We start from the raw sequence: 26,705 nt of genomic DNA, 5'->3' as shown, positions 1-26,705 counted from the left end.
ACAGTACACATACATTATACACATACAGTACACATACATTCATATACACATACAGTACACATACATTCATATACACATACAGTACACATACATTATACACATACAGTACACATACATCATACACATACAGTACACATACATTCATATACACATACAGTACACATACATCATACACATACAGTACACATACATTCATATACACATACAGTACACATACATTCATATACACATACAGTACACATACATCATACACATACAGTACACATACATTCATATACACATACAGTACACATACATTTATACACAATACAGTACACATACATTTATACACAATACAGTACACATACTTTAATACACACATACAGTACACATACATCATACACATACATTATACACATACAGTACACATACATCATACACATACAGTACACATACATCATACACATACAGTACACATACATTATACACATACAGTACACATACATTATACACATACATTATACACATACAGTACACATACATCATACACATACAGTACACATACATTATACACATACAGTACACATACATTATACACATACATTATACACATACAGTACACATACATTATACACATACATTATACACATACATTATACACATACATTATACACATACAGTACACATACATTATACACATACATTATACACATACATTATACACATACATTATACACATACAGTACACATACATTATACACATACATTATACACATACATTAATTCTACTTACCAAGAAATAGTAATTCTGCAGCAGCTCCTCGTCTGGAGGGGCGGAGCTTCATATTTGATTGACAGGATTGGACTCTAAGGTTAGGAGGAGAGGACCCGAGCAGACCAAAAAGGTGGCCACCACACTGCCTACATGTTCCATGTAACTTAATGCAGATACCTGACAGGAAGGTTCTTCTAATTAGCCTCCAATGGCCCCTCACCCCCTGACAATGTACTGCACTGCACCACACTCCAGTCTCTGCAGTCAGTGACATGGATATGCAGGCAGTGTGGTGGCCACCCCTTCCCTCTCCTCAAGTCCACTCCTCCTGCAGTGCTCGGAGTCCCAGCCTGTTACAGAGTGCTGGTGCCCTCCTCACTGTGGTGCATTATTCGGCTGCGTACCCAGCGTAATGGTAGGCCAGCCCTGTCTCCGCACTGCGTCTGTGGATTGCCCTCCCAGGCACAAAAACACTTTCATGAGAACAAAGTAAAATCCCGCACAAGAGAAAAACGTACACTACAATGTTTACCCTTGTATATATTTAGTAATCCTTATTACTTTTCATATTTGTATTCCAAATGATTTTCAAGTATAGTAATTCATTATAAATTGTTCCTTATATTCAAATACTCTATCACTTGGATGGTGCAACCGCTAACTCTATATATCACATACACTTTAGAAACAAAAAGAAAAAAGATAGAGTTCTATTCGGTGCACTCTAATCCATTGTAGTGTACTACTTAATGTAAGATGTAATGTATGTATTAAAATGTTAAATCTTTATTTGTCAAATTATTAAAATATATCCTGGGGTACCATCTTGCGAAATATAAAATCAATAACTAATATTTAAAGAAATAAACAAAAATAATAAGGAGTGAATGATATCAAAAATATATGTGAAAATAAAAAGTTTTCCAAATACCGCTGTCTTTTTATTCTTATTATTACTGATAAGTTTCCTTACTCCGATGTAGATCAATATATTAATATGTACTGATATCTTTATTCCTGTTGCTTCAAGCTGTTGCCAAAGTAATAGTTAAATTATATTTCTCAGTTTTCTGGTTCTCATATAATATACCAATATATCAGAGAGTCATGTTAACCATTTATCATTCTGGTTCTCTCCGTATATATCACCTTCTGTTACTATTTATTCATTATGTAATATCATCCCATTTATTGAGGACAATGAAATATGTATTCAATTCACTCTATCACAACCTAATGGATTTTTAGTTGGATATTCATCGATTCATCGATATATGCTGAAATTATTTTTATTATTATTTCTAAGAACTATTGCCAGTTTAATAAATGAATTATAGGTATCAATTTTATAGTTCTTTTAGAATATATCCATGTGTCATAGAGTAAAGTAACCAATTGTAACTCCGGTTTTCTCCGTTGATGTTACATTTAGATACCATTTAGTCATTCAATAGTATCATCCCAGGTACTGAGAACAATGGAATATATGTATCTAATTCACCCTATCACAGGTTTGTTATTGCACTTGTAGCGTCCGTGCAAAATTACTAGCAAACAGTATACATTTGTTATTGCACGTGTAGCGTCCGTGCATAAATAAATTACCAGCAAACAGAAACTCCCCTTAATAGCATCAAATACACAGTCATTATCACTAAGGAAACATTCATAGATATCTTAATACTAATAATAAGTGAAGTTATGGTTAGCTTCACATTTTACATGTCAAAATACATGAGGCAGCGGTATATATGGAAACGCGTTTCCATATATACCGCTGCCTCATGTATGTTCATGCAATAGGATTGCAAACATGACAATAAAATTCAAATGTATGCTTGCCAGGTCAACTAAAACGAATCATAACTTTGCTTCTAATTGCGGTAGAACTTTCATGTTGGTTTTGTTTTGAAGCTAAGGGACCTTCGTTTTTATAAAAAATAGTTTTATATTTAAATATTGACTTCTACATTTTAAGGTCACATGATGCGACCTTTGACCTTGAATATCTAAAAAAAAGTGTATTTTTAATTTTTTATGTTATACAGTTAAATACAATCTCTCTTTGTTATAAGTTTCATTTTGGGAAGCCTTTTGGAAATAGGAGTAAAAAAAATATTAAGTACGGTAGTTGAACCTTTCTTGCACGAACCATGCAACTGTCAAGTTCAGACTTGTCTTTTAGTGTCTCTCTCTGGGCTCTATTTACTACAATCTGCATTTGTAATGCAGATTGTAGTGTGATACTACTGACTGAATTTGCATTGCGAATTCAGGCAATATCACAGGGATTTACTACAAATCCCTTGCAGGGACAGAGCTTGCGATAAAGCTCTGTCCCTGTGAATCCCATCCACACATCTATCATGGTATTTTCGCAAAAAATACCGTGACAAGTGCCGACTGACCGTTGCTAAGCCCCGCCCCCTGGTGCTAAGCCCCACCTCCCACGATCGTGACCCCCCCATGACCCCTCCTCCACTGCCCCTGCAACCCTCCCTCCCTTAATTACACTTACCTGCGGTCACCGGTGCTCCGGTGATGTCCTCCGTGGCTCCGGTCAGTTGACATCCCATACTGCACTGGGACTCAGTCAGGTGACGACCAGGCACCAGTGCAGGCTGGGAGACCAGCTGACCGGAGGGAGGACATCACGGGAGCCCCGATCACCGGTCCCTGGACTCATGTAAGTTATTTTACCATTTTTTTTCTTTTTTTTAGCAGTGTTTAGACCACACAGCTGATCACTGGGGCCGGTTCCGGGCTCTGCTCTGCCCGTTAGAGCAGAGCAGGAGTCCGGTAACCGGGGGAGACCCTGGATAACGCCACTTCCAGGTGGCGTTATTATCACAAGACTTTCCCCGGAATGTTTTCACAATTTATTTTTAGTAACTTTGGCCAGATCACATTTCCCATTACAGTTATGGGAAATGTGATCTGATTACTAAAAATAAGTGATAATTAGGGCTTGGGTAGAATTTACGAATTATACTCCCAATTGCCCTATAGTAACTTTAGGTGATACTAAATGTGAAAAGGGTGTGAAAACTCCCTTTTTCACTTTATTTTAGTAAAAATTATGTTACTTATTCTGTGTTCTTCTCAGTCTTCTCAGTCTGGCTGCAGCTTTTGCACTGAGAACTAGTGATACAAGGAATGAAAAAGACAGTTTATCTAATACAGTTTATCAGTGAATAGTGGTAGTTTGATGAAGAGCGTGACAAATGGATACAAAGTACATTAAGACTCAGGACACACCAACAGTAGAAAATAATTAAGGAAGGTGCAACAATGGATGAATGAAATACAGCCACATGTCAATAGTAATCAAATGATTTGTGATAACTGTAGGAACCCAATTAAAAGGGATTCCAGAAATGTATTTCTATCTATCTATCTATCTATCTATTTCTCTATCTATATATTAACATGTTTTCAAATAGAGTTAATAAAACAAAAGTGTTCCAAATAAACTTTGTCACAACTAGACCCACCTGGGCATGCATAAAGTGTGAGATATGCAAAGATGAATAAAAAAATAGTCAGCCTAGTCTGTCTTTTGACTAAAATCCCCCAATTCTCATAGTCACCATTAAACATCAAGCATCTCTACCACTAACATTTAGTTCAGGAGTTGACACTCAGGAAGACTTCGGCTACTCACTGACTTATCACAATTGTGAATCACTATTTAATCTATTTTATTCAAGCTCATTTTAAATCAAACAATTCAATGCATAAATGTAGTGTAAATCTGACAGATATTATTTAGATTTTTTAAGAATATATAGACAGAACATTATCAAATATAGTTAATAAGACAAAGAGTCACAGTAATGAATAAAACTAGTGACACAAATAAATATAAATGCAGTACAGTGTTCTCAAACTAGAAATAAACACAGAAACAGTCCTAGCATACTCAATTACTCTTTTGCATAATCTACCACTTTAGGAAGATTAGATGGTACGGGCCATTTATCAGTAGAAGAGTGAGCTCTAACAAATGACGATTTCTAAAATCAATTCATTGCTTTAAAACTCTCTTCTTTGCCCAAATTCCCTTCTCTGCTGCATCATGGTAAGAGGTTTGCTGCATTACCACAATCTTATGTCTCATAGTTCAATATCATTTCTGGCAATGGGTTTAATAAATATAATAACTCAACATAGGAGAGATATAACAGGAACAAAACATGGTATTATTTGTTTACCGCCCCCGTGGACCTCCCTCCAAATTCCTTGACAATGTTGCCTCATGGCTCCCTCACTTTCTCTGCTCAGACCTTCCCTCCATTATCCTCGGTGACTTCAATATTCCAATTGATATCCCCACAGAATCCTCTGCCTCTAAACTCCTTTTCCTCACATCTTAATTTTGTCTTTTCCAATTGACCTCCTCACCCATATGAGTGTGCACTCACTTGATCTGGTCTTCACTCACCGCTGTGATATTTCAGATTACTCAAATTCCCCATTCCCCTGTCTGACCATCACCTTCTCTTTTTTATATTATCCCTCTCTCCTTCCCCTCCTCTAAATCCTAAGGCCACTATCACTAAGCGTAACATTGAGGCTATTGACACAGTTTCTTTTTCCTCCCTGCTTGACTCACTTCTCTCCCCTATTCCTCTCTCTCTCCTACCCTGAACAAGCTGCTTCCCATTACAATGCCTCCCTTACTTTTGCTCTTGACTTTGTTGCTCCAGTGATCACTACTCACCTTTCAGATTCAAACCTCAACCCTGACATTCCAAATGCCCCAGATACCTGCAAAGTGTTCATGAACCGCCGAGCGACAGTGGAGAAGGTCACACTCTAAGGCAGACTTCCTCCATTTCAAATTTATGCTCTCATCCTACAGTGCTGCCCTTTCCCTCTCTAAACAGTCATATTTCAAGAATCTCATCTCCTCCCAGTCCTCAAACCCCCAGTGTCTATTCGCCACTTCAACTCCCTCCTCTGCCCTCCCTCTCCTCCCCTACCCTCCTCACTCTTTGCCCTTGACTTTGTCACCTACTGTACATCTAGAATTGACTCCATATGCACTGAGTGGTGCGCAGCCAGCGTCGCACTAATAGACTCTGGGCACTAGAGGGTGCCCAGAATCTATAGTGCATGCGCAGGTCACCGGGAAAATTGCCACGGCGGCCATTTTCCCTGTACTGCGCATGTGCAAATTATGGGAAAATGGGCGCGGCACCCATTATAAATAGGCCCTTGAATTGCCCGATAAAATTATCAGATTCAATGCCAGCACAATGGGTTTAACTGTTTTATGGAGAAATGCAACATTGTTGCAACAATGTAACAAGTCAATGAAGTCTTGATTGTCTGTCGTTATATTTAGGCAAACAGGTTACAGTGATCTGATATATTTGTACTTGGTTGCTTAAGTTCTGCTTCTTATGTGGGTGTTATGGTCGCTAATGTAACAATGTATATTATCCATGTCCTTGTCATGCATTCTATTGTATTGTACTGTAAGTCTTTGGTCACGTAATTGTTTATATACAGTATTTTCTAGGGCGCTGCGGAACACTTGTGGGACCATATAAATAAATGATAATAATAATATATATGCGCAAGCAGAATAATTATACTGCATGTTAACTCTCCAAGCACAAGCAGACTGTTCAGGAGGGGAAAAAAATATTCTGTATGCTTATTTTTCTAGCAGATAGCAACAAAGAAAAATAATAATAGCAATAAGGTGATAATATCAATTAGGGGGTTAATAATGATCAATAATATTTTTTTGTGCGAAGTTGCATTTTAAGCTATAAACCTAGAAGAAGATATACTTATACTTATATGTAATCTGTACAAAAAAAATATAGTATTAGCCATCAATCTCTGTTCTATTGTATGTTACAGTACTGTGGTGCATCTGGAAATAGGCTGAAAAGAACTGAATAATTATTTATCAATACCTGTCTGCGAGGCAGGTGCATAGTTTCGGAAGGTTACTAGCTATATGGTCTGCCATGGCTTGCCGGGAAATTGATGAAAATCATTAGGTTACCGCATCGTCAGCACTACACTACAGACAACCTGTATTTTCACATATATTTGCAAATCTCAATTAAGCAAAAATAGGAGAGAACACAAATATACATTGTAAGCTGCTTTTGCAGCATCACTTGGTAGCTTCCTCAGCCTATGTATCATTGGTATAATTAACTGTTCTTCATGTTATCTCTTTTTATTAGTCTATGTTGTTTACAACAGTAAATAAAATAGTAAAGTTCCATTTAGAGTCTGCATCAGGCTGAAGTATATACAGTATGTGATACATTCTTAACACCTAAAAATGCAAATTAGTGTTTGTGTGAAAGTCACACAGGTCGTACCTAATGTTTCCACAACGCCATAACATTTGTTAATTGTTCCTCAAGAGGGAAAAAAAAGTATATTTATATGTTGTACTGTGAGAAATGGGTTATTTACTTAGAGCAGAAATGTTTGTGATATTTCACAGAGTGGCCACAACGTACTCAGTGGGTTTAATGAAAATTGATTGCGTACGCCACAGGAACACTGCAATTGGAGCAGATTTTGGATTAATAAGCATTTTCCTGGACAAAACAATAAATAACAACATTTTAGACCATTTTTTCACGCCATACACACCATGTAATTGATGTAGGGGCATTAAGAATGACAAAGATATACACAATTCTCCGCTACAACTACGCAATCTATCAAATCGGTAGAAAAGGTGAGAATAACATCATCCTCAGTCCTGGAGCCTGAATGCAGGAGAGCATCTTCTCTTTATCTGTGTTGTGACATCATGTTTTATTATCTTACAAACAGTAGTTTTTCTTAACATGATAAGGGCTGTTGGTATGATTACAAATCTGTATCGGTATCCTGGAGATGTATTACTCTGCCTGCAAATATACAATATTAGTGTCTGACAGAACTGCTGCTACAATGCTGATGGGATAGAGAGAAAAGAAAACTCTTTGGGCTAGACCAGTTGTTTTTCTTCATTAATGCTGTCAGGTTTCCTACCGTACTCTATCACAAACATAGATATGGCGGGTTAGCCGGCAGGCACAGCGATCCTGAGCGCTCATTTGTGTACTGTCCTTTGACTTGGCTTTTGTTTCAGCTAATGGCAGAACTTTCAAAACTTTTTAAATTAAGATATGAGAGACCATCAAAACTGTAATGATGTATAAGCCTGCTAGAATTTTATGTCGAGCCAACATATTTTACGGTGCCGTTACAGGTGTCTCTATAAAAAGAATGGAAATTAAAACAGAAAAACAAGATTAAGATCACATTTAGATATAATGGCTGTAGAATCCTGCCACATATTTCAGAGTTAGTGTGTGTGTCTTTGGGGGTGATTCAGTAGTGGACGGAATTGCAAAGCTGCACGCAAGCAGCTTTGCAATCCCGTCCTTGCAAATATGCAAATGCTGCAAGAGGTGTCTGACACCCCTGCTGCATTCATAATCTGGTCGCAATGGTGGACCGCTACGGCCAGCTGCTGGCTGGCTTGCGGGGCCAGGAAAGCTGCTTCCGTGGACGCAGGTCCTGGCCTAGCCACTCCCAGAAAACGGGGCGCCCAGCCCGTTTCTGGAAATGCCGGCTGCGTGCGATCACGGAAAACCTGTTCTTCACATAAGCTGAAGGGGTCCTGCATTCAGCATTGCACTAGCATGCAATGCTGAATCAGCCCCTTTGATCAGTAGATAAATTAGATTGCAAGCTCCACAAGGGCAGGGATTGATGTGAAATATTCTCTGTGAAGTGCTGATTATAAATGTTGAATGCAGGGCTGCCGACAGCCGCGCCGGGCCCAAGGTGACAGGGGGCGTGGCCTAATCAAGTGATGCGCGGCCACGCCCCTTAGAAAAAAAATATATTTTTGCAGCGCTGCTGCGCGCTGTGGAGGGGGGAGCTGTGTGCCCCTCAGCCCGGCGCACAACCAATGGGGGGCGCGATTGCTCCCCCCATAGGCAGTGTTCTGGGCTGCACTAGGAGACTGCTCGTGGCTGCTAAAGCAGCAGCCGGAGCAGTCTCCTAGTGCAGCTGGGCTGCTGTGACGGGGCTTGCCGGACCCGGGCCCCTGCTGGGCCCCTCCAGCAAGCCCGGGTAATTAGTACCCGTTCCCCCCCTCTTGGCGCCCCTGGTTGAATGTATACTGTATGAAGGTAAATAATAATAATAATAATAATAACATTGCATATTCAATGAGGCAGAGGCAAGCGGACAGCACTTTGGAGATACACAGAACCATATCTAGGCTTTTTAGTGCCCAGGCCAGAGAGAGCATTGGTGCCCCCCTTCTCCATTTTTTAAATAGGGACATAAGATGCACCTGAAAAAGGGCCATGGCCTCATGGGGAAGGGGAAGAGATAGGGAGGCCAGGAGATGCTGGGGATAAAATAAGAGGATGCTACAAGTGAGAATAATAATAAACAGGAAAATTGACAGACCCAAACAGCGTCCACTTCCCTGCGGTGCCCTGTGCCATGACACTGGTCACACCACCCTAGTTACAGTACTTTAGATACAAGAGTCCAGAAATCCTGAGCTGTTCCTCTACTACTTCAAATAACAGCCAGGGATGAATAGGGTAGGTTGGTATTGCTAAGTGCACAGATAATTCTGTAATATTAAAGAAATATAAAGCACAGAGGATTGGGTGAACTTTGTTTTAAGGTTTGGACCAGGATCTGAGCACCTTATTGCACTCATATATTGATTCATCAATGTTTCTTCACATTTGCCTATACAGTGCCAACATATTCTGTTGTGCTTTACAATTGGGAAGAAAACAATAATCAAAGATAGACAGAAAGGTAAGAGGGCCCTGCTTGCAAGAGGTCCTTGGTGTCCTGAATGATCTGCCATGGGTTGAGATTCTGTAGATCTGGTTCGGGGCCCTTTGGGTTGAACTGAGGTGCAGGTGAGACGAGGAGGTTGTATGTAGCTCTTGCTCATGAGTCAGACAGGGAGCTTGGCACACTAGTGACACAGATATAGATCTTGGGGTGAACTTAAGCTGGGATACAGACCTGGAACCAAAGAGAATCAGCCTAATGCCTTCTGGGAGGCACTTAGCCCATTGACCAGAAATGGCTCGCAGAGCTAAGGACACACTCCAGAGAACAAGGTGACCACCCCGGACCACCCCAGGCCACCCCAAAGTGACCACCCCAGTCCAATATAGCACCAGCAGAGTGGTACTCAGAACTCAGGCCAGGAATCAGAGTCTTATGTATGCAGAGTACTGCTTGAGGAAGCAAGTACTCTGGCACTTCTCTGATGCAAGACCTGGAACACGGATTGGAACTCTGAGTGACTAGGATAGGAAATATGAATCTGCCAATCAACCCAGCATTAATCCTGTGTTCTGCACACTGACCATAGCCCTGGAACCTGCACACCTTCCTCAGCGCCGGCCCCGGACAACAACACACAGCACAGGGAGACCAATGCCAAGTTAGCACAATAGTGTTAGCGCTATCCTGAAATAGAGGTGCGGAGAGCTGAGTGTAACAACTGAGTACAGAATAAGGCTTGCAACCAATGTCCCAACAGTACAGCAGCCGGATGACACGGATGTTAGGCAAACTCCACAGCTGGGGTTAGACTGGCCCACAGGGATACAGGGGAAATCCCTCATGGGCCCCACCACCCAAGGGCCCACCCCCTCCTCTAGGAATCAGGTTCCATACTGTGCACTTGAATTACACCTATGTTACATTATACTGCATTGCTGTTATTAATCTGGTACATTATTATGCATGCACTAACAGATTGCACCACATGTAGGTCCATGACTGACGGTCACATCATTGCCCATACAGCTTTGCTGTAATTACCGGCGATTGTGGCAACGCCCCGTGTGACGTCACACAGAGGGGGCGTGGCATGCACCGGGCTAGCAAATGATGTTATATATATCCAAATGGCCCTCGGCAGAAAAAAGGTTCCCCACTCCTGATTTAGAGAAAGGATGGCGAACCATCGGTCCTCCATACGCTTGGCGTTACAAACTCACACCTTCGGAAAACCAGTTGCGACACATTTCATGGAACTATGGCCCTCATTCAGAGCCGCTCGCTATTTGCGGTGGTTCGTTCTAAAACAAGGGGTGGCTATTCAAATGAACTGTTCGCTAATTGCGGTCTGTTCACGCCTCTAAGTCTGAACGAGCGAGCAAAACTTGCGGTTGTAATTTTGAAAAATACGCCCCCTTGCCGCTTGCACCATACGTCATGTCCGCTATTTATTAGATTAATCGAGTACATCGAACAGCGTATGAACTGCTCGCTATTCTTGTGGCTGGTTTTTTCAACCGCTATTTTGTGAGCAGTTCTGAGTAAAAAAAAAAGGAGTGACATGGTCAATGACGCTGCTGTATTAATTATGCACTCCCTTAAAACGCCCATTTTGACCTTTAAGCACGCCTGCGTTCGAATTCCACACCCCCGTTTTCAAGCACCTTCCCCTGTTACCACCCACATACGCCTCCTTCTGTCACTCAAAATAGCAGGCATTCGCTATATAGCGAACAAACGATTTTCGGCCGCACTGACTGGTTCGCGCATGCGTATTAAAATCCGTACGCATGCGCAGATGTGCGAACATCGGTCAGAACGAACGAACGGCCGCTTACGAGCGGCTCTGATTCAGGACCTATGTCAACTTTCGTTGCTGACATGCATATTGATTGACTTTGTCCCCAAGCCATCAAGGGTTGGAAATAGAGAATTGTTATTAAAAAAATGCAAGACAAGTGGGCTGAATGAACACCATCCTTATAATATTTTTATGCGGTGATGTCATATTTTAGGGTTACAGTGTTGGCAGACAGTCTATAGTGGATTTTTTGGAAGTTATGTGGACTATACAATTGGTTCTGGCAGATTTACTATAGCATATAATTAATATAGCTATTAAGGTAAAATTTTTGTATCAGTCCACATTGTGTATATTGATTGGTTGATTGGTTTTCTATTGCCTATGAGCATTTTTCTTTTGTCTTTCTATTTTCTATTTTCCTTTAGGATTCATTTATTTTTATTTTTTTTTTATTTTATTTTTATACTAGCTGGAGTACCCGGCGTTGCCCGGGATTTTAAGAATGTTTGTTTACATTATGTAAAATTTCACGCTCTTGGCTTGTAAACTGTGGATATGTATAGAAAGACAGAAGGACAAATTTTCGCTTTTATATAGTAGATTTATTTTTATTTGTATTTATTTAATTTTTTTTGTAACAGTTGTTACATTATTGCAATTGGTTTCAGTTTTTTTATACTGACATATCTATGAACACTCCTCTTTAGATCACTACTTTGCAATTGCGATCATGCTGAGGTGGCAAATAGAGACTAAGCATTGATTCCTACTATACTCTTTTGATGTTTGGTTTGACCAAAATGTAATGAATATTTGCTGTTGGTGTGTTGCCTATAGCAATACCCAGTCTGTGGGATAACAAATGAGTGTTGATGGTATGCTTCCTCCCTCGGCGTTTGCGTTCCAGAGGTGGAACGCATGCTTTATGCTTATTAGACGGCTTGCTCAGAGGTGATAAGAGCTCCCGGAAGTCGTGCTTGGTCTTGCATGAGTTAGTTGGTGTATATGGTTTGCCAGTCTATTTCCGGTTTTGAGCTGAGTATCACAGGTGATACTGGTAGGAGACTGATGAGGTTATTTAAGCTGGCTCTGGGAGAGTGTGGGGTATGATCCCTTGGTGGTAGCTGTGCTGTCTTTGTGTATTTGGTCTTGACAAAGGTCCAGGCGGACCTAATCATCGACACTCATTATATTTACGAGTTGAATAAACAACGCTTTTCTTCATAATTTGCGGTGAGTGCCCTTTCATTGGATTTTTCGTCTTTAATGGAGCACCCCCTGATATCTTAAGTTAGGTTCAGTGTGCAGTCGGACTTTGAAGTATATATATACTGTATATATATATATACAGCCAGGTCCACAAATATTGGGACATTGACAGAATTTTCATATTTTGGCCTTTATTCACCACCACAATGGCTTTGAAATGAAACAAACAAGATGTGCTTTAACTGCAGACTTTCAGATTTAATTTGAGGGTAATTACATCCAAATCAGGTGAATGGTGTAGGAATTACATCGGTTTCTATATGTGCCTCCCACTTTTTAAAGGGGCCAAAAGTAATGGGACAAACTAAACTATCCTAAATCTAACTTTCACTTTTTAATACTTTGTTGCAAAACCTTTGCAGGCAATCACAGCCTGAAGTCTGGAACGCATAGACATCACCAGACGCTGGGTTTCATCCCTGGTGATACTCTGCCAGGCCTCTACTGATAATGTCTTCAGTTCCTGCTTGTTCTTGGGGCATTTTCCCTTCAGTTTTGTCTTCATCAAGTGAAATGCATGCTCAATTGGATTCAGGTCAAGGGATTGACTTGGCCATTGCATAACATTCCACTTTTTAGCCTTAAAAAACTCTTTGGTTGCTGTTGCAGTATGCTTCGGGTCATTGTCCATCTGCACTGTGAAGCGCCTTCAAATGAGTTCTGAAGCATTTGACTGAATATGAGCATATAATATTGCCCGAAACACTTCAGAATTCATTCTGCTGCTTTTGTTAGCAGTCACATCAGCAGTTCCATTGGCAGCCATACATGCCCACGCCATGACACTACCACCACCATGCTTCACTGATGAGATGGTATGTTTTGGATCATGAGCAGTTCCTTTCCTTCTTCATACTCTTCTCTTCCCATCACTCTGGTACAAGTTGATCTTTGTCTCATCTGTCCATAGGATGTTTGTCCAGAACTGTAATGGCTTTTTTAGATGTTGTTTAGCAAACTCTAATCTGGTCTTCCTGTTTTTGTGGCTCACCAATGGTTTACATCTTGTGGTGAGCCCTCTATATTCACTCTTGTGAAGAATTCTTTTGATTGTTGACTTTGACACATATACACCTATATCCTGGAGAGTGTTCTTGATTTGGATAACTGTTGTGAAGGGGTTTTTCTTCACCAGGGAAATAATCTTCTGTCATCTACCACAGTTGTTTTCCGTGGTCTTCCGGGTCTTTTGGTGTTGCTGAGCTCTCCGATGCGTTCTTTCTTTTTAAGAATGTTCCAAACAGTTGATTTGGCCACACCTAATGTTTGTGCTATCTCTCTGGTGGGTTTGTTTTGATTTTTTAGCCTAATGATGGCTTGCTTCACTGATAGTGACAGCTCTTTGGATCTCATATTGAGAGTCGACAGCAACTGATTCCAAATGCAAATGTCACACCTAGAATCAACTCCAGACCTTTTACCTGCTTAATTGATAATGAAATAACGAGGGAATAGCCCACACCTGTCCATAAAATAGCTTTTGAGTTGATCGTCCCATTACTTTTGGCCCCTTAAAAAGTGGGAGGCACATATAGAAACCGCTGTAATTCCTACACCGTTCACCTGATTTGGATGTAATTACCCTCAAATTAAATCTGAAAGTCTGCAGTTAAAGCACATCTTGTTTGTTTCATTTCAAAGCCATTGTGGTGGTGAATAGAAGCCAAAATATGAAAATTCTGTCAATGTCCCAATATTTATGGACCTGACTGTATATATATATATATATATATATATATTATATATATATACAGTACTGTGCAAAAGTTTAAGGCATGTGTGGAAAAATGCTGCAAAGTAAGTATGCTTTCAAACATAGACGTATTAATAGTTTATTTTTACCAATTAACAAAATGCAAAGTGAAAAGAAATCAAAATCAAATCAATATTTGGTGTGGTTACCCTTTGCCTTCAAAACAGCAGCAATTGTTCTAGGTACACTTACACACAGTTATTGAAGGAACTCGGCAGGGAGGTTGTTCCAAACATCTTGAAGAACTAACCACAGATCTTCTGTGGATGTAGACTTGCTCAAATCTTTCTGTCTCTTCATGTAATACCAGACAGACTCGATCATGTTGAGATAAGGGCTCTGTGGGGACCATATCATCACTTCCAGGACTCCTCATTTTTCTTTACGCTGAAGATAGTTTTTAATGATATTGGCTGTATGTTTGGGGTCATTGTCCTGCTGCAGAAAAAATTTGGAGCCAATCAGACACCTCCCTGATTGTATTGCATAATGGATGGAAGTGTCTTCCTGTATTTCTCAGCATCGAGGGCACCAGTAATACTGACCAAATCCCCAAATCATTTTGCTGAAATGCAGCCCCAAACTTGCAAGAAACCTGCACAATGCTTCACTGTTGCTTGCAGACACTCATTATTGTACCACTCTCCAGCCCTTCGGCGAACAAACTACCTTCTGTTACAGCCAAATATTTAAAATTTTGGCTAATTAGTCCAGAGCACCTGCTGTCAATTTTCTGCACCCCAGTTCCTATGTTTTCATTCATAGTTGGCCTTTTTTCCACATCGAAGGTATGGCTTTTGGTCACTATTCTTCCATGAAGACCACTTCTGGCCAGACTTCTCCAAACAGTAGATGGGTTTACCTGGGTCCCACTAGTTTCTGCCAGTTCTGAGCTGATGGCGCTACTGGACATCTTCCAATTTCGAAAGGAAGTAAGCATGATGTGTCTTTCATCTGATGCACTAAGTTTCCCTGGCGACCACTGCGTCTACGGTCCTCAACATTGCCCGTTTCTTTGTGCTTCTTCAAAAGAGCTTGAACAGCACATTTTGAAACCACAGTCTGCTTTGAAATCTTCTCTATATAAGAAAGTGATGCAGTCGCCCGGGGCACAACTAACACTAAATAGCAGCAGACTGAACAATCTGTAGATTGCACCCTTCAAACAATCTTAAATACTAGATATACAAGATGGTGTTAATAGCGTACTACAAATTATCACCATTTTGTATATCTGCTTTGAAATCTTTCGCTGGAGGAGACCTTGCTGTTGCAGTATAACTACCTTGAGTCTTGTTGCTGTGCTCAGTATTGCCATGGTGTATGACCTGTGACATGAAACTGTCTTCCACAACATCACCTTTGTAGCAGAGTTTGGCTGTTCCTCACCCAGTTTTAAGCCTCCTACACAGCTGTTTCTGTTTCAGTTAATGACTGTGTTTCAACCAGGATCAGTATGGATGACCGCTGGACCTAAGCCCGGCGGTTCAAATGCCAACGCTAGAAGACCGACACCAGTGAAAATACCAATCGTAAGTATCTAGCTATCCTTAACCCTCCTCCCCTAACCCCAACCCTCCTTTAGGGGTGCCTAACCCTAACCTCCCTCCCTAGTTCCTAACCCTAACTCCCCCTGTAAGTGCCTAAACCTAAACCCCCCATCCCCGCAGCCTAAACCTAAGTCTCCCAGGGGGGCATGCCTAACCCTAATCTCTCTCCAGGGGTCCCTAACCCTAACCTCCCCCTTTCCCTAGCCTTACCCTAAACCTCCCTGGGAGATGCCTAACCCTATGTCTCCCCCGGGAGCCCCTAACATAAACCTCTCCCCCGCAGCTGTCCACGCCCACTGCCCAGTTTACCTTCATTCGGTATGCCGGGTGTCGGGCACTCGGCATAGGGCTAATGATAGGCATCAGGATTTCTACACCTATCATTAGTCCCCTCTCGGGAAAACACAATCGGAAAGCCGGCGGTCGGCATTTAGACCGTCGGCATCCTGACTGCAAACTGTTTCAACCTACATATGAAAATGATGATCATTACCACCTGTTTGGTATGATTGGTTAATCATACACCTGACTATAATCCTACAAAAAGCTTAACTTTGTGCAAGTGTACCTAGAAGAATTGATGCTGTTTTGAAGGCAAAGGGTGGTCACACCAAATATTGATTTGATTTAGATTTCCCTTCTGTTCATCACTTTGCATTTAGTTAATTGATAAAAATAAACTATCAGCACTTCTATTTTTTAAAGCATTCTTACTTTGCAGCATTTTTTGCACATCTGCCTAAAACTTTTTCACAGTATTGTGTATATATTGTATATATGTATATATATATATATATATATATATACACATGTAAACAGTAGTCCAACAGCCAAAATAACCACAGCAAAGCTTTGCTTGTCAGGTCAATGTTTCAGATTTGTACCTCTTTTATCAAGACATTATTATTATTATCCTTTATTTATATGGCACCACAAGTGTTCCGCAGCACCTTACAGAGTACATAAACAAATAATTTGACAAGTGAATACGGTACAATATAGGACAAGGACATGGATAATATACATTGCTACATTAGTGACCATAACACCTAGATATGCAACAGAGCATAAGCAACCAAGTGTTAGGTGCCCTGGTGGGGGATAAGAAATAGATGAAAGTAAGGAGAAGCACAAGAGGGTAGAGGCCCTGCTCGTAAGAGCCTACATTCTAAAGAGGAGTGGCAGACAAACAGGTGTGACACAGATGGGGTAAACAGGGTGGAAGACGCATGTTGCAGTAAGTTAGGATGGGAGCTGGAAGGCTTTGATGAAGTAGTGGGTCTTAAGAGCCCATGACATATAAATTAAAAAAAGACCTTAAATAATCTTCACCCAGTGCACCATCACCACACCGCTCAGTCCTGGCAGAAATCCAGTGACATCATCATTTGCACCACTGCAATGTCTACCTTTCCTACCCACCTAACTATAAGTTGGCATAAGTTGGGGCACATGTTGTTCCCATAGCTGTGCCCTGTAATAGCATGAATATTTTTTTTTTCAAATACAAAGTTCTTTTTGAATGTGAAATTGAGATGCTTAAGGAGAAAATAATTAAATTCAGTTTAACTTTCCAATTTGGAAAATTACAATGCTAGTGCTGATATAGAGAGATTCCACATTGCAGGTTTTTTTCCATGTGTGAGAACTAACTTTGATTGATTGTAGTTTTGTTAAAATGTCTAAAGTACCTCTATTAGACCATGGCAAAGTAGTAACAAACTTCCTAAATGTTGTCCAACACATCTAGTGACTTTCTTATGCCACCAAGTACTGAAACAATTAGCAATCCAGGGGCACATTTATCATTGAATTTTCAGAAGTAGAAAGTGGGAGTTTTGAAGTGTTGTGTCCACAAGTATTTAATGTCTGTAGTGAAGTTTACACCTTTGCCTTTTGGTTCATTATGTGAATTGTTGCTGTCATTAATTGATTGACCCGAACTTTTAGTTTGCTTAAATGGTTTAGGTTTTGGTGTGTGTTTTGCTTTCCCTTTGTTTCAACTATTGTTCAGTGTGGTGCAGGGGAGCATGGGAGTGATGGAGGTAGAGTGTGTCATAAAATTCTGTGCAAGTGTCAGAGTCATTGATGATACCTTCTTTGTCTGGAGCATTGTGTGTGCTGGACGGGAGAGGACATGATATAAGTACAAGAACATTATTGATTTTTTTTTCCTCTAGCAACATTGACACTTCATCCTCTTTAAATTGCTGGATGCATGGAGGTGGGAGCTGGTCTTGTGAAGAACCTGTGAATTGCTACATGGGATAGTTTAGATTTTATTTGTTTCAGAAGTTTATTATTTTTATGTGTAATTCAAAGCATTTATTGGTCATCGCAGATTTATATACTTCCATGTTGTGGGGGGGGATAGGATTAGGCACTAGTGGGAGAATTAGGATTAGGGGGAAGATACTCACAGGAACACTCACAGAAACATAAGACCACCAGGACCCAGAGGAAGATGTTTGAGACACGACTGCCACTAGGACCAGGTAAATAAACACTGGGCCGAATGGGACATTAAAATCGACATTCTATCGTCATTCATGTTGACATGATGATTGTTGATATGGTCCAACTTGACATGTGGCTTGTCAACATTTAAACCATTTCGACCTTATGCAGGTCGACATGAGAACTGTCAACCTAACATACCACACCCCTTTTCAATGTCCCCACTGCATTTACAGCTCTGCGCATCCCTTCCCAAAGTTCTCTTTTTCTGCACAATGATTTTTTTGGAAGCTTGGCTGCCAGCATGCTAGATATTAGAGCCCAATTCTCCTCGTAAGTGATTCTGACATTGCGGCCAGAATTTGTATTGCCAGGGGAGGTGATGACCTGACTTCCTAACTCATTTTCCCCTTCTGTGCTCTCTGTCACCCTAAAGTAATCCCTGCCTCTTCCCCATACTGTCCTAATCCATTCCCTCCCCACACTAGCCAGCCAGATCTATAGTAACAAATAAGGCAGACAAGACAGATAACACTTACGGCCGAGTTCGATTAGCCGCGAAAAATGCTGTTTGAAAAAAAGTCTTCGCCAATTTGGACTTTTCGCATGTTTTCAACTTATCTCTGTATTCAATTACAGGAGTTTTCGCCTACGTGAAAAACAGGAGAAAAGTTTTCTCTATGTATAGGCAGGTGAATTGGAAGTGCAAAATCACTATTTTGGGGTGCAAATGTGGGGATTTGGTCCAGAACCCTCTGGACAACCCCCCTAATGACTAATCAGTCCAAAGAAAAAAAAAAAAAAAAACATTTTTTGAGAACACCCCATGTATTTTTTGGGGCGAAAATTAAAAATGTGTTGGAAAATGGGTAAAAAGCCTTGTACTTTGGGGGGCTATAAGCATGGGGCAGGTGTGTTTGTGATTGCACAAGGCAGCAGCAGGTGTATTTTTAAGATTTTTTTCAATATTCACTTTAGAGACTTCAAAATATGCTAGTACCCCAAATTTGACCCTTTTAAAAAAAAACAAAACTTGCTTTCTATAATTTTTCAGCACTTATGCATATTAGCATATAACAGCCAATTCTGACACCTTAAGAACACAAGACACTTTTATTATGGCTATTAGGACACTTCTATATTGATTTCTAATGTTAGTGCAGCTTTTTTCTGGGATACAGACTGATTTCCACAAAATCTTAGGGACTTTTCACCAGTTTTGCTTTTCACCAATTTCACCTGTTTGCTTTTTCGTGTCTTTTGGAATTGAATACGGAGATAAGCGGGAGCGCGCAGGGAAAAAGTATCGCCTAAAAACACGCGAAGGCGGCAAAAACATTGTGGCTCAGCTTTTTGTGCTAAATGAATACGGACCTTAGAAAGAAAAAGACACTACCAACTCACACAAGTCACATGCAAAGAAAGTTATTTTCCTCTGCCTACTCTTTTTGTCACTCTTAGATGGATCATCCATTAGGACAGCTAAGATTGTGCCTTAATTTTATATAAGTTTATATTACCTTATCTTTATATAAGTTTTTTTTATTTTAATCAATCGAGGGGGAGATGGGTCTTAATCTGTCTCTCCTGCTGCCAATAACTTCTGCAATTACAATCAACTCATGGAAGATAGTGTGCAGCAATATATTGTGTAGGTGGGTAAGACATGAGTTTTGAGTAGAATGAAATCAGCCAATGGGGAAAAAGCAATGAATCATTGCAGCATTTCCTTAATGTCATTGGAGGTTTAGTGGGTTTAGTTTAATTTATAAGACCTTCAGAGCAACCCCTCTACTTCTGGTTTATTATTAGGTTTAGGCTAGTGCCATTGTTTCAGATTGTTTTGGTATTACAGTATACAAAGGTATGTCATTTATTAGACTCAACATCAGTGTTTTACATTTTCATAGTTCTCCTGACTTACTGGCCACAAGCTTAGATTGTAAAACTGTTTTGCAATGCAATAAGGTATTTGCATGTGTTACCTAAGATTCTAGGTCCTCTATTTAATAAAAAACAAATCGGTAGGGAAATTTTTTTTTTTAAGGTGGCAGCCTTGGCAGAAAATGATGTAGATGTCCTTCCCTGGCCAGGTAACAGCCCAGATGCAAATCCAATGAGGATCTTTTGGTAATTGTAAAGGAACAACTCCAGAAGAAGATGATCACCACCAAGACTGGCCTCATAGAAGAACTTATCCGAATATGGCAAAGGGTTGAAGACATCAAGAGAACCTGTGACACTCTCATAAACAGCAGCCAAACCGTATCACAATGATTATAAACAACAAAGAATATAATGGAAAGTATTAATAGTTATAAACAGTGTGTCACTATTTTATCGAAAAAGTGTGACTGTTTTAAATTCCTTGTTTGAGTCTAAGAATTTGCATACCCCAGTATACTAAACTAACTCAGAGCTGGTGTGAAAATTATATGCTTTTGTGGAGTTTTTTGGTCAGAAACAGTGGTGTAACATAGGTGCAGCTGCTATGGGGCCCGGACTGCCTTGGGGGCCCAGCCCTCCACTTGCTCCTCCTTCAGCAATGCTACGCAGGGCAGACTCATCTGCCCTCCCATTCGGTTCTGCCTCCATCTCACCCCATTGACTGATACTGGGAGGAGGCGTGGCTGTGACCAGGGATGTCCCAGCAGACTCAGCACAGCCACGCCTCCTCCCGAGTCCCAGCATCAGTCAGTGAGGAGGAGAGATGGATCAGAGTAGGAGAGGAGATGTGCCTGCAATATTTATCTCTTGCAGACCAAACCTGCAAGTCTGTCACTCACACTCTGCTGGCTCAAGAGAAGCTCCTTCCTCCTAACATCGAGTCATAGGACGAGCAGGGAGCAGGACTTGTGTCTCTTTTTGTTGCCTACAATTAAATTATTTTTTTATTATTGTTTTTGCTTTGATTAATATAACGGAAAATTGTGGAATCATTAAACTTAAGTACTAGAAAGCTAAAAACTGAATTTGAGCAGTAACCCATAGCGACCAATCAGCTGTGATTAATCTGGGGCACCCTAGACAATAAAAATAAATTTTTAACTGGTTGATGCCGGTTCTCACGTTTGCACTTTTGCACTTTCATAGTGAATAATCTTTTGCACGTCCATGGATTAATGAGGAGAGATCTGTTTATGTAACGTCTTTAATTATTTGGAAGTTATCTCTATCCACACTGCTGCAATAGTAATGAGGTTCAATCAGGCAAACAACATTTTCTGTTTTCCAATATGAGTGAGCTTTTATCATTATTTCACCATCACCACCATCATCATCATCATTATCAGAGTCATAAATTCATAATGATTATAATTGCTACTGTCTCCGTGAAGGAGTGATTATATTATTTGGTGGCATTCTTTGACAAGAATCCAGACGCTTTCAGGCTTTAAATAACACTTACAGAGTAATTCTCTCGGCTATTTATTTTGCAGCAAACCACAAGCAATGTTTGATCGTTGACTTAAATAATTCTGACATTAGTTCAGGAGATGAAGCACTGAGTGGACCACCAGAGATTTGAACTCTGGCAAACAAGCCCCTCTCCAGTCTTTTGGAAATGCTTACAGTGTAACTGCCAATCTCTAAGTTACGCTTACGATGAAAAATGAACTCTTAGACTGTAAAGTGTAGAATAGCTGTGAGTCCCTCTTTCCTTTAATGATCAAGCAGGAAAACAGCCGTGGCTCGGTAAGGAAAAAAACACAAACTCTCATCAGACAATGTTATTTTCATGCCTTTTTAAAAATTATAATCTCTTAAGAAAAACACGGTTTGCGCAATGTTTTTCCATTGTTCAGATAAATTATTCCCCAAATACACTGTTTAAAATTTAAATATAGGTACCTCCCTTGAACAGAGGAGCTCATTCAGACCCGCTCGCTAGATGTGTTCGCTCGCACGATGCGTATGCAAATTGTTTGGGCAGGGCGATCTCCCGGCAAGGCATTAGCACGCCCACTATGTCTTAGAGTGCGATCGCATTGTATATGCATACGCCCACCGGCCTGTCTTGAGGGTGACCACACCCTACCGCAAGCACTGCGATCACTTCAGTGTAAAAACCAGCCAGGTGACGTGTACAATGACGCTCCCTCTAAATTATGCACGCCTCTAAAACTCCGATAGGACGCTCAGGTGCGCCTGCGTTCGCACATCCACTCCCCCGTTATTAATGACCAGCCCCTGTCACCACCCACAAATGGCTTCTCCTGTCACTCACTCTGCTGGGCTGTTTATGCGCAGCGAGCGAATGCATTCTGAACTTTCACAGTGGTTCGCGCATGCGCACTGCGTTGCATATGCATGTGCAGAATGCAAACAATCAGCTGTCTGTGTGCGAACGCATCTTAGCGAATGGGTCTGAATCAGGTCCTGAGGTCACAAAGGTGTTTTTAGATGGAGTTCCACAATTTGAACAAAATCTGATATTCGGGGGTCAATCCAATTAGGTACGAGTTGCCAGTTGCCATTTTCTCAGCAGATTCGCATTACAAATTAATTATACAATCAAATTAGATACTCGCATTGAACCAGTCAGAGAAAACTCACACTTTTCCTTTCGCACCTCTCTGAGGATGAGAGATAATAGGGAAAATATTTATTTATTTTTAAGGTTAAAATTTTGGGACACCGTGCAGAACCCCTTGGACCCCCCCCATGATTAATTAGTCAATTGGAAGTTTTCAATTAGCTTAATTAGTCCAAAAATTACATGTCATTTTTTGGGGTTTATAAAAATTGCTTCAAATTACCTCAAATCAACTTTTTCGTTGCTTTATGCACCCCAAATTTAGACATTTATTTTTTAAATATTTTTTTTATTTTTGTTTTATTTTTAAAGTTGCCTCAAAATACCCCAAAAGCATCTTTTCTCTTACTTTTGTTTTTGCATTTGTACTTTTTTTTTTATACAGTATTAAAGTAAGCAAAAAGTTTGCTTTGTATTATTTGTTTACTGTAAAAAATTTTTTGCACAAATCAGCCATTTAGCACCATTTAGAAAGCTCCAGTACTTTCCTTATGCCCACTAACAGCCTTCTGTATGATTCTGTAAACTAAAATTGTCACTGTTTCAGGGTCCAGGATTTTCACCCCACTTTTTCATGAACCTCTCTCACATGGGATTTGGCTGACAATTCTCGACGCAAGTTCCGCGAATAGGTATTTTTAAATGGATTGGAGAATTCTTGGATTCACTCGTTCGTACGAAGTCTGCAAGTTTCATGAAACAATGTTGCAACTCACACCTAATTGGATTGACCCCTTAAACTGAAAGGCAGTTTGGGTTCCAGCTCTGCACCCGGCCCTTCTAGCTATATAATCTTTGCGTGTGGGACGTACAGTATGGATGAGTGCTGTGAACGATTACAATTTTCTGAGATGGTGCAGGCAGGCGATTTATTTCTCAGGCGGCAGACATACCCATAGGCGATGTACAAACACGATCTACGGTATTGCATTCAGTCAACAAGAAAAATGGCTGATGATGTCAAAGGTCAACATGTTTACTCTTATTTACCAATAGTATTCTTTTGTATGAATGCAATGTCCAGACGAATTGGAAACTCATTCAGAACTGCTCCACTTGAAGTTTGGTGGTAGTAGAAACACTAGGCCTGATACACAGGCCTAGGTTGAACACTAATGCCATCGCAGCTACGATCCCGTACAAAGCTGCTGTATGAAAATATGCAAATATCGCAGATGCAGAGGACTGTATTGAGACACCCACCTGCGGCTTTGCACATCCAAGTATCTGCGTACAAAGACTCATTCGATTGCTGCAATTCTCAGTAACCCTATAGCTACACAAAATGACCACAGGAACTGAGACCCCGGAACCATTTTAACCTGCTTACGTGATCGCCAATCCCTTGTTGCCTCCCCCAAATGCTCCCTAACTGTCAATCGCACTGCAAGTAAAAACCTGCTGCGAGCACGTACAGTAATGTACCTTGATACATGCGCAGTTTTCTGATAACCGCTCAACTGCATAATTATCAGCATTGCGCACATCTCTGAATCAGGACCACTATGCGTAATAGTTTTCTGACTGTCGTTAGTATGCGATTGTTTGTAGCAGTGTTGCACAGACTAGAGAACTGTGTAATCTCAGCAGTAGGAGATGAGGTTACTACGTTTGTGCTATATTAGGTCCATCGTCTGTCATTTTCTCTTGCCATTGATTGCAGCAGGTCGGCATGCTCAATATCTGCAGCCTATGCTTTGTATTGCAACTAGATGCCTGCATAATCACGGTTTCACTATTTCAATGTATTAGTTAACTCCTTTAGGTGCCTTTTCAATTAATAATTCCATGTAAACCAGGTGAAAGGATGGACAGTTTTAGAATGCTTCAAATTGTTCTAAGTGGTTAGTGGAACAGGTTCTAAAGTAAAAACAAAAAATAGCAAATTATTCTTCAGTTTTAAACTAAAATTAAACTAAGATTTAAGTCAGACAAAAAGATTTTTCATGGTCTGAACATTGTATTGTACTTTAATAAGTTTCCAAACAAATTGTAAAAGTTGGATTATGACTTTGAACATAACAATTTTTTCTGTCCAAATTTAAAAACTTACTTTGTTATTCAATAACAATCATTGAATTTAAGTAAATAAGACACTAACTTCATGTATACACAGTAATCTCTACAGTAAATTAAGATGTAAGAGATATGTTCATGAGAATGAGAGAATAAACTATCTCAGAAGGCCTGAGGACAGCAGGAAAAAAAAAGTCTGCATAAGTGGGGTTGTACCGAGGACTCGACATAAACATATACAATATAAAATATATAAAATAATTTGATTCTCGGGCTACTTTACTGCTTGGAGATCGAACTACTGAAGCCATTTAAAAATGTAAATGAACCCAGTTTAATTCACTCAAACTTTTAGTCAAGCAGATTCTAGAAAATATAAAAATTTGTTCCTGTTTCGACCACAGTGGGTTTTATTTTTGGTTGCAGCTTGCTGTCAAAATTCATTAAAATAAACCATAAATGTTGAATTTTCTGCCTGTTTCAGCTTAAATTACGACATTTTTATAGTTGTATTTTTTAATTTGAATAGACATTGCTGTGCTCCAGTTCAAAATCACTGTTTGCATGGAAAATGCTTAAAAGTACCATGGGGGTATTCATGAAAGCTGGGAGAGAGAAAATTTTGAAAGCTATTTTACCAACCAATTGGCTCCTGTCATTTTTCAAATACAGTTTGTACTATGACAGGAGCAGATTGGTTGGTACTTTATCCAGAGGCTCCCAGAGGGGGGGGGGCCGGGTACTAATTACCCAGGCTTGCTAGAAGGGCCCAGGTCTGGCACCGCCCCCTTCCCTCTTACCTCACTGGAGCCTAGAACTCTCTGCTATGTGCTGAACTTCAATGGGGGACTGTTCGCAGCTGCAGCAGTCTTCTGTGTCTGTGGTGGGTTGCTATCACACTGATCGCCCCTCCCCCTCCCTCCCTTGGCTTTGCGCCGGGCTGATGCGGCTCATAGCACCTCCCTCCCCAGCATGCAGCTTTTAAAAAAAAGTTTTATCCTAATGAAGACGTGGACACACCTTCCACGAAATGGCCACGCCCCTTCCCCCGGGCCTGGAACGTTTCTCAACGCCCCTGACTTTATCACTCACAATTTTACCTCTCTCTTGTTTTCATGAATTCCCCTCCCCCCCATATAAAGTAACTATTTAGGGGGTAATTCTGTGAATGCAAATGTATCTATCAATTTGTGTCTGAATCGCAAAACATGGTGTTCGCGTGCGCCACACAATGCACCCTAAATTGCAAGTAGGTGCGTGCGTATCGCTTATTGTACATAGGTAGACTGACGTAGAATAGGGGTTTAAAGGCAGCATCTGGACCATGAGTTTCAAGACAAACAGGATATCTGTTTCTGATGGGCGTGTCGTGGGCATGTATCTAAAGCTCTGTACGATTCTGTCGCACCTGTTTCTGATGGATCTCCTGCACCTGGCTCGGGGCTGGTGTAAATGCCGGTAGCATAAATAATGGCTACATCTGCAAATGCTAAAACAGTGGGCGGGATAGGCTTGCACTTTCAGATGCACCGACTTGGAACTTACATAGGCGGATAGTCGCATTACCATATGTAGGTAAGTACAACGCCACGGCTATTCGGAAAAAAAGGCTGCAGAAGTGTTCAACTTGAAATCAGCCCCTTAAGTTCAAACAAGTTAGTACATGTTCGAGCTGAATCACGGTTGGTTGACCATATTCACCTTGCAGATAGCTAATAATTTGTAAGATCCATCATTGATTTTCAAACTTTACAGGC

Source organism: Taudactylus pleione, unplaced genomic scaffold, assembly GCF_031769625.1.
Source record: "Taudactylus pleione unplaced genomic scaffold, aTauple2 ptg000189l, whole genome shotgun sequence".
Classification (NCBI taxonomy): Eukaryota; Metazoa; Chordata; class Amphibia; order Anura; family Myobatrachidae; genus Taudactylus; species Taudactylus pleione.
Note: the sequence above shows the minus strand (reverse complement) of the source record.